Source organism: Suricata suricatta, chromosome 10 (assembly GCF_006229205.1).
Source record: "Suricata suricatta isolate VVHF042 chromosome 10, meerkat_22Aug2017_6uvM2_HiC, whole genome shotgun sequence".
Lineage (NCBI taxonomy): Eukaryota > Metazoa > Chordata > Mammalia > Carnivora > Herpestidae > Suricata > Suricata suricatta.
In genome coordinates, this window is record NC_043709.1 from 99,005,017 (window position 1) to 99,020,131 (window position 15,115).

The window sequence follows — 15,115 nt, forward strand, 5'->3', positions numbered from 1 at the left end:
TTGGTAAAATCTCTGAGCTATTATATATTCTACTACAATCAAGACCACCAGTAAATTTTGAAAGAAACATATTTTCTCCCCACACTTGAACAAGGCAAAGTAAGACAAAAATAGTAAAACCACACACATAAAACAAACAAAACAAACAAGCAAACAAGGATGCTTAAAACCAAATAAGCATTTATTTTTTCAAATAGTGGAACAGTTCCTCTGGAAGGAGAAGGGGACTTTTACTAAAAATTGGGAGACCTGGACTATAGTTTCTGATCTGCCTCTGGGTGACTCTCTCTTAGCTTTTGCTTTTTGCCGTATAAGAAAAAACAAGCCATGTAGATGCTCAAAGCCCTCACAGTTCTTGCATGCCAGAATGATGTTAGATCATGGATGCTCAGGTTGCACAGGAGAGTCCTGGAAGACAGAGGGGGGTTGAGTGAATATTGGCATTAAGCAGACATCACAGGTTCTCTGCTTTATAGCCAGAGCTATTTTACCTACCCAGGCTGGAGAGGCTTTCCTTCTATCCTATAGTACTAGTCTCAAAATCTCTACTTCATTCAAATGCTTGACTGCAGCATTTTCTTTACACAAAATTCTTCATGATCTCTTTCTCCCATAGGCCTTGAGGCAGTCATGATTTATTCATCCTTTCCATACATACTTTTGAGTGCCTGCTATAAGAAAAACACTGTTTCCAGTACTGGGGATACAAACAACAACAACAAAACAACAAAACAATCTCTGTTGTCATGGAGATACCTGCTTGAGGTTTAATACGTTCCTGCATAAGAAATAGAGCAGGTGTCATTCTCACATTAGGGATAGGAGAAGGAGGAACCACAGGCAATTTCAGCACTCTAGCTGTGGAAGATAAAAATAAAGTCTGCAAGCAGACTGTAATAAAATAGTCTAGAAGTTTGTAGCATAGTTTTATTCTCTTTCACAACTAGTGATAGTAAGTATAACAGCAGTCACTAACATTTACATGGCCTCCTATGGTTGAGAAATCCCTTTGACAAATATTCCATCATTTTCTCTAATAAAAATCCTTCAAGGGATTATTAGTTTTGCCTCTTAATAAATGAAAGTGATAAATGAAGAGTTTTAAATGACCAGCCTAAGATAACTAGTAAACAGCAGAGCTGAGCCTAACTCTGGTTTTCACTTCAAATCTCATACTCTTTCTATTATGAAGAAACTACTCTGAACATTTCTTATTCCACTTTCTTTTTTTAAAAGACTGTTTTAGTGGGCTGAAGCTTGCCAAAACCTCATTCTAACTACAAATCATAGAGCCTCCCCCATGAACTTACCAACTGCTCCCCGAGTTACTTCTTAAATCTAGTTTTAGCCATTAAATTTTTGGCCTGATAAGTAAAGCAGTCATTTTAACTATATACTGTCGAGGAACTAAAATAGGGGGTAAATGACTAACCCCTCACTATGTTTTGCTTGTCAACTGAAACAAAACAATTCAGGACTGGATTTAGAAGCCTGTCAGTGGTTCTAGAGATGAAGAGCTTTGGGGATTGTCTTCAAGGTTCATAAAAGATGCCTCATTTCACTTCTACCAAGAATGGAGGAAGAAGAGAAATATTGAGTTTGTAGAACTGAAAATTTAAATTAAAAACACAACAGAACTTCAATCAAATAAGAGCCATTATTCACTGGAATGGATAGGTGCCTCAGGAACATGTAGAATCCATTTCTCTTGACATATGGTTCCTTTAAGAGGCTTGGATGGAAGAAAGGAAGTGGTGGGTGATGACTTAAATGATTTCATGAAGCTCCGTTCAGTCTTCATTGTGAAGGTTCAAGGCAACCAGCACAGTAAAAGATGGACAGGTATTCAAGTGGCCTTGGCTCTCTGGGGCTCTGCCACTATCCAGCTGTGTACCCTTTGGAAGGACATTAAACTCCTGAGTCTGAATTTCTTCATCTTAATCATAAATGAGACTAATGTTTCTTAGTCTAACTTCCCTGACTGATCATCATGAGAAGCACTTGAAATAACCTCCTGTATGTGTAAATTCATAAAGACAAACATCTTTTGTTTCTTTTTATTTCTACTGTCGCCCAAGCATATGCCCTGGGATATGTACTGGACCTGGTACACAGTAGACATTCAATAAATGTTTGGTGAATAGATGTATAAATAGCACATGTAAAAATACTTTGAATGTGAGAGAAAATGGAAATGGGAAGTATTACAGCTATGTCAACTATCTGTGGAGATTATTCCCGTGTATATCCCACTACTTCTCCCACCTCTACACTATCCCATGCCCATGTCTGTCAGTATGGGATGACTTCAAGAGGGACAAACCTACAACACTGATCTCTACAAAGTAAAATCAAGTCAGTGGCTGTGGGAAGCACCATGCGGAAAAAGTTGATGTGAAGGATGCTGCTACAGCTGATCTCTTGGATTACTCTCATCCCTATTTTCCATCAGTCTTGTTGAAACAAGTGTGAAGGGGCCTACCTTGCCATTTTGATGAGAATTCAACAGGGACATGGGCATAGGAAGCAGGAGGAAAGAAAGCTTTTTGGTAGGCCACCCTCTAATTCCTAGAGGGCAGCTAGCTTTGGTCCCAGCTGACTGTAGGCCATTATGATCAGATAATTGAATAGGCATATGTCCTATTTAATCAAAATAAGCTGGTACCCATCTCTCAACGTGACATTAAGTTAGTATTTTTCCAGACAACCTCCCTGCCCCATCACAGAGTTGCTTCTCAAATGTAAATGTCAAGTGAGGCAGTAGAAATTAACTTAATATGCTTTATGGGCACTGGGTAATACCCAGAAGGCTAACAATGGCAGAACAGAATTATAAAAGAATTGAGAGTGAGTATGCTTTATAGACCCTGGCATATTGCCCAGGGCAGTAGAGTAAGTGGTAGAAGGAAACACTGGTAATTGGGGTCAGTGGTCAGCTTTCTTTTCAGAATGAGTGGTTTTTAGAACCACCAGAATTTTTTCTTTCAAAGACAGCACACAAGCTTTTTGTTCTAAGGTCTACCTCAAAGATAAGATGCTCAATTTTTCTGATGCACAGGTACCAGGTGGCTGGAGGTGGCAGTAAATTTGGTTCTAGCAATAGTGGAATTCTTTGTGTGAGAATGAGGACAGGAGCAGCACCTAATTGGCATTCTGTCTGCATTGAAATACTTTAGCATATGGTTAAGTGGCTGGCTCTGAAATTAGATCACATAGATTTAAATTCCACTTTTGCCATTTATTGACTATGCAACCTTAGGCAGCTTACTTAACCTCCCTGTGCCTCCATTTTCATATTTATAGACTTGCATTATAACGACACCTGTGTCCACAGGATTTTTTTTTTAAGAATTAAATTAGTTGATACAAGTCCAGCATGTAGAACTGTGACCAGGACATAGTAAGTACTCAGTTGATATTGGTTATAATAATTATCCTGTCAATAGTATGTACTTTGGACTTTTCAACTTTAGATTAGAAATGGCTATCTTTCCCAACTTTCTCATTTCTCCACTGGTGCACAGAGATCATAATGCTTTTGTGATTCCATGATCATTTTGCTACTTTTGGATTTTAATCTCCAGCAACAGGAGTTAGATATGAAAAAGCATTTCAGGCAGTCAAAGTGCTGAGTCTGATAGTCCACTCATCGACTAACTAGCTAGATGACGCTAAGGAAGACTCAATTTCCTAACTTTCTAAATAAGGGAGTTGGACTAGTTGATCTCTAGGGATGCTTCTAGTCCCCAAATTCAAGAAATCTACTGCTCCCATGGAATCTCAGAGACTCTTATATCTAAATTCTTACATAACTTAGCTTGGCTTTTACTTTGTTTTGAATACCAGGGATGCATCAGCAATCCTTTTCCAAGTTAGATTTTCACCATATTTTCTGCCTCACTCTCTTCTCACTTCTCCCGCACTTGGCAACTTGGAGTCCTCATGTCAGTAAGTGAAAGAAACTAAAATTTCCAGATTCCAGCTAGCCTGAAAACTTCCTTTTCTTCTTCCCCACTCCACCCTCACATTTCTTGCAGTTTCTCAAGATACTTAGCCTTTTTACTTCTAGAGAATTCTTTCCACTAAAAACAGACTGTAAGTGGAGAAGAAACATGTGTATGTGTCTGTCTTGTGTAGTCATGGAGCTTTCATTCTTCCCTTAGTTTGTCATCAAGTCTGTCAAAAGTTGAAAACCTAATATCATGTGTAGTCAGCATAAGTAAAACCCCCTGACCTATACATGGTCTTAAAAGTCAGGATTGATATGAATTGTAATATGACATGATTCTTAGCTTAGGACCCGGATGTAGAGAAATGATATATGACCATAAAATGGTCCACCAGCGCTCTCTCCTGTTAGCATTTATATGTCTATTGGATTAACATTTGGTTCCCCTACCAAACTATGTGTTCCATGAAGGTGGGAACTATATTTTTACTATCTAGAGCATCCTTAGTATTGAACAGAGCACTTGATATATAATAGACCCTCAATAAATATTTGTTGAATAAACACATGAATGAGTATAGTATATTAGGTTGGTCATTTAGAACTAAAAGTCACACAAAATCTCTGCCTTAGAAGTGAGATAAGGAACAGAAAATTCTATCAAGAATGAATGGGAATAGTACAGGAGCCATGAAATGGTCAAGATCCTCTGGTCCCTTATTTAGAAGATTCTTATTATGGTACAGGAACTCCTTGGTTTGGCCATGTGCACATCACACTATCCTCTTTCTCTAAAAAGTGATCTTAGGGAAATGTCAGTCCAGTCATCTCAGAAACTGATTTCCAGGAAGACAAGAGATACCTTTAAGAGATACTCTTCTGGGTAGGCCACAGAGCTATATCAGCCAAAATAAGGTCAAAAATGAGCATGAGTATAAAAACAATTTGCTATGAAAAAAACGGGCTGATTCCAAGAATGTAGTATTAAAAATCCATCAATATAATATATCATATTAATGTCTGAAGAAAAAAGTAGTATCAATTGATGCAGAAAGAGCATATGACAAATTCAATGTCTATGGGTAACACAAGATTTCAGCAAGCTCAGAATAGCAGGGAACTTCCCCACATGAGAAAGGCATCTATTAAAAAAAAAGTCTATAGCTAGCATTACCTATGGTTGAAAGACAGAATGCTTCCCATCTGAGATCAGGAATAAGGCAAGGATGTCCATTCTCATCACTCCTATTCAACATTGTGCTAGAATTCTTAACTCAATAAAGTAAGAAATATGAATAAAATCATGTAAATTGGAAACAAAGAAAGTTATCATTATTCACAGATGACACAATTGCCTATGTAGAACCTCCTAAGGAATCTACAAAAAATTCCTGGAACTAATAACACAAAAAGAGAAGTCATAGGATGAGAGGTCAAAGCACAGAAATCAATCATATTGTTGGATAGCAGCAATAATATTAGAAACTGAAATTACATATATATATATAAAATTTAGAATAGATCAAAACCCAAAATACTTAGGTGTAAATCTAATAAAACATGTATAGGATCTGTATGCTACAAAATGCTGATAGCAGAAGTCAAAGAAAACTTCAACAAATAGAAAGACATACTCAAATAGCAGAGATGAAAATCCCAGTCCCAATCTAAATCCCAACAGGGCATTTTTTGGGGGGGTAGAAATTGACAAGATAATTCCAAAATTCATATGGAAAGGTAAAGGGATTAGGATAGAAAAAACAAGTTGGAAAAAGAAGAACCAAGTTGGATGACTTACACCCCTTAGTTTCAAGACTTATTATAAAGCTACAGTAATCAAGAGAATAAGGTATTTATGGTAAGATAGACAAAAAATGAATGAAATAAAATGGAGAACTTGGAAGTAGACCCATCCGTATATGATAGATTTTTTTTTTACCAAGGTGCAAAGGTAATTAAGTGATTAAAGAGTCAACTTAAAGTGGATCATAGACCTAAAATTTTTAAAATTCTAGAAGAAAACTTAGTAGAAAATATTTATGATCTTGAGTTAGATGTGGATTTCTTAGATTTAACCCCAAAAGAAGACCTCTAAAGTAAAACACTGAGAAATTGAACGTGCTCAAAATTAAGTACTTCTGCTCTTTGTTAAAAAAAAGTTTGTTTAAAATGTTTTTAATGTTTTATTTATTTTTGAGAGAGACAGCATGAGCAAGGGAGGGTCGGAGAGAGAGGGAGACACAAAATCTGAAGACAGGCTCCAGGCTCTGAGCTAGCTGTCAGCACAGAGCCCAAGGCGGGGCTCGAACCCACGAACCATGGGATTATTACCTGAGCCAAAGCCGGCCACTCTACCGACTGAGCCACCCAGGCGTTCCAAAAAAAGTTTGTTTAAAAAATTTATTTAAAAAAAATGAAAAAGACAAGAATGCCTGGGTAGCTCAGTCGGTTGGGCATCCAACTTTGGCTCAGATCATGATCTCATGGTTCATGAGTTCAAGTCTCACATAGGGCTCTGTGCTGACTGCTCAGAGCCTGGAGCCTGCTTTGGATTCTGTGTTTCCCACTCTCTCCCATGCTCAAGCTCTCTCTCATTGTCTCAAAAATAAATAAACATAATTAAAAGAAGAAAAAACAGATTAGGAGGAAAACTTGCAAATCCTATGTCTGATAAAGGTTATGTATTCAGAATACAAAGAGAACTCTCAAAATTCAGTAATAAGAAAATAACCAATTTGAAAAATGGGCATAAGGTTTAAGTAAACACTTCACCAAAGGGATATACAAATAGAAAATAAACACATTAAAAGATGTCCAAGAATATCTCATTAAGGGAAATATGAATTAAAAACATAAAGCAATACCACTACTCACCTATTAGAATGGCTCAATAAAAAATACTGACAATATCAAGTGCTAATGAGAATGCAAACTAGAAAAACAGTTTGACAGTTTCCATAAAGTTGAACATATATTCATCATATGATTTGGCGATCTCACTCCTGGGTATTCAGCCAAGGGAAATGAAAAGTTACATTGATATAAAAACCTGTACGTAAATATTTATAGCAGCTCCATTCATAATCATCCAAAACTGAAAATAACCCCACTGCCCTTGAACAGGTGAATGGATAAACAAACAGTGGTAAGTTCGTACAATAGGATGCTACTCAGTAATAAAAATAATAATAAAGAAATAAGTACTGATACACACTCCAACTTGGATGCATCTCAAAGGCATTATGCTGAGTGAAAGAAACTAGTCAGAAGGTGACATCCTGTACAATCCCATTTATATGACACTCTCAAAAAGACAACAGTATAGTGATGGAGAAAAGATCAGGGATTGCCAGGAGTTTGGATCACAGAGAAAAGTGAAAACAAAAGAGTATTGTGAGAGAGTTATTTGGAATTATGGAGCTGTGCTATATTATGATTGTAGAGGTAGTGATAAGATTCTGTATATACGTCAAAACTTGCAGCACTGTAAACCCCTGCAAAAACCGGTTTTGCTATATTTTAATTTTTGAAAAATAAACACAGAGCTATTTCAAAGGAAATGAATATGTAAAAGGGCAGCCCAAGAGGGTCATGTAGAAGAGGAAGAGACAGAAGCAGAATTGTCCTTGGCTCTTGGTTTATGTCTTATCTTGAATTTGAGCCTTAGGTCTTGTTCAGTGCTCATCTGTAGAAACTGTTCCCCTCACATCCCTCTGGTTGCTTCTTTGGGCCCATATCTGCCTCCATGGCATTAAATTAGGGACTCCATCATGGTTGGGGTATCACTGCAAGACTTAAGCATGGGACTTTCCCAATTACTGGTCTTTCACAAAGTGTCACTCTCACGATCAACTAGCAGCAGTAATGTCCCTCTTGCCCAAGCCTCTCCCTCCCCTGCACTCTGGATGCCCTCTAAATGGCATGATCCCAAAACAGAGACAGTCACTTGTCTACTCACTTCCCAAATATTTACAGAGTCCCTATTGGGTACCAGGCACAGCCAGGGACCCTGCTGCCAGGCTGAGGCCCACGGCATATTCTGGAGGGCACGGCTGTCCAAGCAGCTGTCCTCACGAGGCCAGCAGTGGTATGTCCTGTCCTAAAGGTCCTAGGCTGTTATCTCATTTCCCATCTTTGTTGATTTTAAATGCTTTCCAGCACTTCACCCCTTTCTCAGATGAAGATTTAAACATAGGCAGATGTACATCCAATATGGCAATATTTTTCTGTTGACTCACTAACCTCCATTAGCACGTGTTTCCTTAACTCTCTGATCATATTCAGTTTGCACTTAGAATGACTTATCTCAGCTTACTGTCAGAAAAACCCATTCTTTTTCTGTGTCCAGAAATACAATACGAGGCTGGCGAGATCATGTGTTAAAGAACAGCAGTGACTTGTCCAAAGTCACCCAACAGACTGGCAATAGAAATGGAAATAGAACGCATCTCACAAGGGTGCCAAGTTCTTTCCCATGGTCAGACTGGGGAGCTGAAGATCCCACATACAAAACAATTGTTAAAAAATCCCTCTCTAGAAACTGGACAGAAATGGAAGAAGCTCTCTCCCAAATAGCTGCTCAAGCAACATGGGACAGAAATGCTTTCAAAACACAGCCATGTCCTGGGGGCACGAGATGTTTTTGATATAAGTTGCGATGACAGCAGTTTGCAACAGACCCACATTCGGGGAACTGTTCCAGCATGCCAGAGGTTTGGAGGCTTTTAACTCTCATAATTCATCCTCACACACACGCCAACTAAGCTAAAGCAATGTTAAGGGGCTGACAAACCACAAAGACCAGGAAATGCAGAGTGAATGCTGATCGGAAGAGCAATAGGAGGCAAATGTATATCAAAATGCAATCTGGGAGTGCAGGCTGGCCCTGTGAGGCTTGAAAGCAATTGTGATGATTTCCCAGCACATGCAGAGGTCTCCAGCCAGAAGGTGCCCAGAAAGAGAAGGGGAGGAGATGTCTGCCATTGCCCATCATGCTGCCCAGAGTAGTGTGCAGGAAGGCTGGCCTAATGCTGAACTTAGGTCAAGGCTTTACTGAGTGAGAACACTTAATGTAATGCTTTCTTAAATTAGTCCTCATTTCCCTGGGAGCAAGAACAGAGTTTCAGAATCTGGGTTATGTCGGGAAGGCATCACTGAGTGGGACCATTTGGTCAGGGGGACAATTCCAACCACCCAATCCTCCATTTTCTCCCCCTACCCCCAACACCCCATGCAGGTCTCATGAAGGTAATTTTCCTCACTTTCTCTCTTCCTACGCCTTCCAATGCCTCCAATTTCAGTTTCTTTGCTAAGAACAACAGAGCACAAACATGGCAGAGAACTCTATCCACCTGCTTTTTTGTTTCCAGAAAACATGTCATTCTGAAGATTAAAGATGGTCAGAACAGAAGAGTTAGAGTAAAAATACAGAGGTCAGAAACACAGCACCAGGAACCCACTGCAGGTATCCATCCAATGCCTGTCCACCTTCCTGCCTCAATGACCCATTTGCTACCTGATAGGGAGCTTCAGGCAACTGTATACCAGCACCAATTTCTATCCATCATGTTGCCCCTATCTCCCCTCTTGTTTAACTGAAAGATGAGAACAAACCAATAGCCTGAGACCCTACATGATCTTTAATTTTGAGAACTGGAACATATTGTGGGGCTGAGTGTTGGTGGAATAAATCTGGATACTACCTTTGACCTTAGCAGTCCCACATGGTGGGGAGCACTTGACAGCCATTAGCAGGTCTCCTTGCTGGTCTAAGCTCTGACTAGCTAAGTGATTGACAGCATGTCATCTGCCCTCCCAGGTCCTGCCTCAGATGCTACTGTGTGCTTTCTCATTGCCCCAACAGATGAGGGGAAGAGCACAGTAGAACCTTCCACCCAGACAGCCCTTTCTGGACTCTTGTCTAGTGCCTGTCAGTCTTCAGGACACAACAGCTCTGCTGAAGTCCCAAACACCAAGGACCTGAGCCCTCTGGATGCCTTCTGACTGGACCAGGTTCTGAGAAACTTTCCTTTGCAGCATGCGAGCTTCCTTTTCCCCCAAACTCCTCTCCCCATGAATCCAAAAGGCAGAGACTAAAGACAATTCTCTGTCTACCACTGAAGCTACCATGAGGATTCCTTTCAAGATTGATGGAAAGGGCAGCATCGCCTGATGAAAGAAATCTTAGGGAGGTGCTGCCCTCTTCTGGGAGACACACAAAAGAGAGACCCTCAAAGAGCTGGGATCTCCTCCTGGGCTGTAATTCTGCTCACAGTGGAGGAAAGGCACTGCCCTGTGCTCTGGAGAGAGCTGGAAAAGAGCATCATATATGGAAACAGAGAAACTATGGATGAAATTCATAATTTAAGAATCAAGGCAACCATCCCTGAAAGATGGGCAAAGTCCCGAGAGGGCAAGACAGGATGTAGAAGGTCATTGTTGTCTTCCACCTGTCCCTGAGGAAGCCCTCAGGCATGGCCCAGTCTCCTAGAACCCTTGGCATTAAAAATAATAACAATAATTTAGGGGCATCTAGGAGGTTCAGTCAGTTAAGTGTCCAACTTCAGGTCTGGTCATGATCTCACGATCCATGAGTTTGAGTCCCATGTCAGCTGTTAGCTCAGAGCCTGGCGCCTGCTGCGGATTCTGTGTCTCCCTCTTTCTCCATTCCTCTCCCACTCATCCTCTGTCTCTATCTCAGAAATAAATAAAAATATTAAGAAGGCTTTAAAACCTCTCTGTCTAACAATTTCTTACTTCCTCTGGGTCAGTGATCAATTGAATGAACAAACCAAATTTGAGTGCCAACCCTGTGCTTAGCACACAAACATGGATAAGTCCCAGCCTTGGCCACAGTGAGCTCACAGAATAGTCAGAGGCAGAAGACTGGCCAAAAAAAAAAAAAAAAAAAAGTAACCGTGTGAATGTGCTCAATGTAAAAAGAGCAGATGGGAGTGACCAGAAGCCCAAGCAGGGTAGTGGGCATCTGGGTCCTGAAGATGTCCTAAAGCAGAAAACATCTGACTGAGGCTGACAGAAAGATAGGAGTTAGGGAGTGATGGGCAAGAAGAAAAGGAACAGAGGTGCGAGAATGTATATAGACAAGCATGCATATGGAAGCGGAAAAACAGTACTTATTCTTTCTCCAGTGTTTTCTTCCCAGTGGGGATGAGAAAACAATAGGCCACTTGAGCTTGAGATGAACAGCCCATCATTGCAAGCTGCGTGGATGGCCAGAGTTTACATACAACCTTCTGTCTATAAATAGCACTCTGCTTGTGCTTACACACCCCCCTCTGAAAATAGCAGTGGCTGTTCTCACAGTGACTTTGAACGGAGAGTTTATATTTAGTTTACTCTCTCCCATCTATTTATATTTCTTTTGTTTACATAAATATTCTTCTTCATTTATTGCTGTCATGTCTGGGCACCTGATGTCGTTAGAAGAACACATAGCAACTTCATTCCAAAAGAATAGGGCGGCTAAATGTATTCCCCCTTATCCCCTGTCTGTTCTTTAATGTGCTTCTTAGAATTCCACAATTCCAGGCTTAAGGCTTGCAAAGAGACTTAAAAAGCCTTTTTCCACCCCACCTCCCCCCACTCTGCCTCCAGCTAGATTCCCTAAAACTAGGTTGTTTAAATTTCCCAGGCCTCCCAGGAAGGGAGCGGCAGCCCGCCACCTTTGTCCTAAATTGGTACTTTATAACCCTTGGCTCACTGCTGCTGAAGCAACCACGACCCTGTTCACTCTGCTCAGAGGGCCCTGCAAATGCTCTCACGCTCCATATCTGCGGCCAGTCCCTTTTCCCAACCAACATTCCCACCCTGCTTCCCTTTGGCTCTCAGTTATCATTTGTATCAATCTTTTCCTGGTTTTCATTAATTCTCCTTAGAACTCCCCTTCAGATTTGGAGCATTCCACAAGGTTGAGGGTTCAGAATCCTAGTGAGACCCTGAATTTGGCTGAAGACAATTGGAAAAGTTCTTCTGAGTCCCTGGGATGACACCAAGCCCCATCATGAATGTCCTGGTGTCTCCTTATGGTATCATAAACAGCCTGGGGATGACTGTGAACTCTGGATCTTTTTTACTTTTCTCCCAGGAGAGTAGCAAAGACATAAGCTTTGGAGGCAGATAGTCCTAGAAGCTGAACTCTCACATACAGCTGTGTAGTTCTTGAGCAAGTCCATAAACCTCCCTGAGCCTCAGTTCCCTCATCTGTGAAATGGAGATAATGACACTGACCTTTCAAAACTGTGAGAAAATATAAAGTGTAGACAGAGTAGGTGTCCAATAGTTACCAAAGATCTAATCTTCCCCTACCTCTTTTTTCTTACATATCCCTCTGCATTTTTTGGAACCTTATTCCAATGAAGAGGCTTTTATAGGTTCTAAGGAAGTCCAACCTGGCCCTCGGAGGTGAGAGCCAGTGCTCCTGGCCAGGTGCAAGCCATTCTGAATATACAGCACAAACTTTGAGTCGTTTTCTGGATCCCTGGAAAGAGACTGTTGCATATCTTTGGTACCTTCAGTGGAACCCCTGGGAAGAACAATGAACAGAATCCTGTTCTATGGTGCATAGCATGTACACCCTCCATCTCTGTTGAGGACTGAGCAGGAAAAGTAGGAGTAGAGAGGGGAGCAAACACCTAAGTGAGATACCTAAGTGGGAGAGCCCAGGGGCGGGAAGGCTCAGACCACTGTGGAGAGGTGAGACCCACAGACATCTCACTCTCTGACCTGAGCTTTTATTTTGGCTCTTCTTCACCCTTTTCTGACTGTCACTGAGTGTACAGCCAGTCTGGTGTTTATTCCAAGTAATCTTGAGTTTTATTGGAACCTCTAGCCAAAGGAGGAAAGAACAGAATAAAAAACATACAAAAATTAAGTTCTAAATTGAATCCAGTTTTTTTTCAAGCCCTTGTTTTATTTTTTTTTACTTCTTTTTTTAATAGTTTATTGTCAAATTGGTTTCCATATGACACCCAGTGCTCTTCCCCACAAGGGCAATTGAATCCAATTTTAAGGCTCTTCTTTAATATACCTGCTGAGTAACATGAGCCACCTGATTAAACTAAGTTTCTAAGTTCCTGCTCATCACAATCCCCCTTCTGATCAGGGTCAGCACTACCGCTTCTGGAAGGTGGGTGAGGATTAGACCCCAGGGCTTCCTAGAGAGCCAGTGGCTGGAGCAGATAGTTACCAAGGAAAGCAACAGATTCCTTGTTGGACTGAGGCCACTCACCTAGACCGACAGTCCCTCAAGAATCCATTTCTTTCTGAAATAAAGAGTAAAAGGGGCTACCACACTTACCTCCCCCGCCCCCCTCACCTGGATAACTTTCATCTTCTTTCAGCCATATCAGGCACCTCTGCTCCCTCCTCCCCTGAAAAACCTGCAGGGTATGTTTTGGGGAGCTGGTATGTCCACATTCTTCCGCAGCCCTCCACTGATCTCACCATCAGTCTGGTGCTGTCTGCTATTTCTTATCTAAATGCCTGCCTCATGACTCCTCATAACCTCATTCTGTTTCCAATGGGGAGTGGCTGGTCACACTGACTCCTCAGTTTTAGTCAGGACTGAAAGTCACTGGAGCCACTCTTTGTCTCTCAGTCAATAACTATTTGTAGAATCTACTTGGTGAGCCTGGCATTGTTTTGAGCATTTAGCATCCATTAATGAACAGACCAGGGCAAAATCCTTTATGATCATGACGCTAACCTTGGCTTTCCTGATCCAGGGCTAATTCTAACACCTGACATTAACCTAGCCTTTCATTCCTGACCCATATCTTTGCGTTCATTCACACATTTGAACCCCACCACAGGCTTTGAACTTGCCTTGGCAGATCCCACAGGCACCACTGGCTAGTAAGAAAAGAGGGACGTGCAGAGCTGACATCACATGTTTGTCAAAAAGTGATTCAGTGTTAGGGGCAGAACTGGAATCCAGGGCTTCCAATATTTCATGGAGGCTCTGTAGTTCTTTTCCTCCTGCCTTGATGTGACCTAAATCCAAGCCTGACATTGTTGAACTGGCACCACCCCTGGAGGAAGCCTCTCAGCCCCCTTCACCACACTGTTGTTGCCCAGCCCTGAGTTACTGCAGTCCTCCATACTAGCAGCAGAGCGGCACTTATGTAGTGTGTGCTAAGCTGTTCAATACCATTTTGAGTGTCACACATCCCCAGAGATACTGCAAACTCCCGGATGGCTTGGGGAGACATAGCGAACCTCTGGACATTAGTATACCCTCCTGGCTGGTGTGTTGCAATGGATTTGGAGAGGTCCCAAGATGACCCTTGGGGCTGCTGAGGAGGGTATAGAGCTTCAGAATAGGACCTCTGGCTGCAGGTGGTCTCATCTGTTTATCCTGGTGAGCTACACAAATCACTTTATATGTAAGCCATTCTATAAAAATTGTTGCAAAGTTCTGTTATATTCCCTAGCAGAGAACTGGACACATGGCTGGTGGTTAATAGGTATCTGGCAATGTGTTAAAAGCTGAAAAGACAAACTTTACATTATTGCAAAGCTGGGAGGGGTAGGAACATATCTGGTTATTGCAAATGAGGACTGAGACCTGGATAAACTAATGACTTATTGAAGGTCACACAGCTAATAAGTATCAGAGCTGGGGAATGTTTCCAGGGAAAATAGCTTTAGGTTTGCCTGGAAATGCTGCAGACCACAGAGAATTTGGAGCAAGGAGAGAGAGCACACAGGAGACTGGGTGAAGTCAGAGACCAGACCTTTTTCATTAGCCCCAGATGCCTGGCATCTCAGAGGACAGCTGGGGCCATTTGACAGAGGTCTCCACTCCCATGCAAGGCACCATCTCAGAGGGCATGAGGGACACCTGCAAGCCAGATGTGGTGGTTGAAGGTTGGAGGTTGGATTTTGTTGGTACTGCAATGCACCCCCTCAGCTCCCACCCCTGCCAGTAGGATTAATAAGTAGAAATTTGTAACAAGGGGAAAAGGCTGAGCAGAAACACACCTGGCCTGCAATGTACCATGCAAGATGCCAAGACAATATATGGCTATCAATGACTCAGTCCCTGTGGCACTCCATCCAGGTTATTGGTTAGATAAAGCAGGAACACTTATGGAAAGACATTATAAGATACCCAAAAGCCATAGTTGTGAATCTTGGCTCAGTCCT

At 41.5% G+C, this 15,115-nt stretch overlaps 1 long non-coding RNA gene across 1 annotated transcript; it reads right to left on the reverse strand.

The window, feature by feature from the left end:
- Positions 1-204: 204 nt before the first annotated feature.
- Positions 205-13,405, reverse strand: LOC115303505. Its single transcript, XR_003914088.1, has 3 exons — positions 13,284-13,405; positions 496-671; positions 205-408 (listed from the first exon to the last, which is right to left on the reverse strand). It is a non-coding gene; the product is annotated as an uncharacterized LOC115303505 (long non-coding RNA).
- Between the last annotated feature and the right edge of the window lie 1,710 nt (positions 13,406-15,115).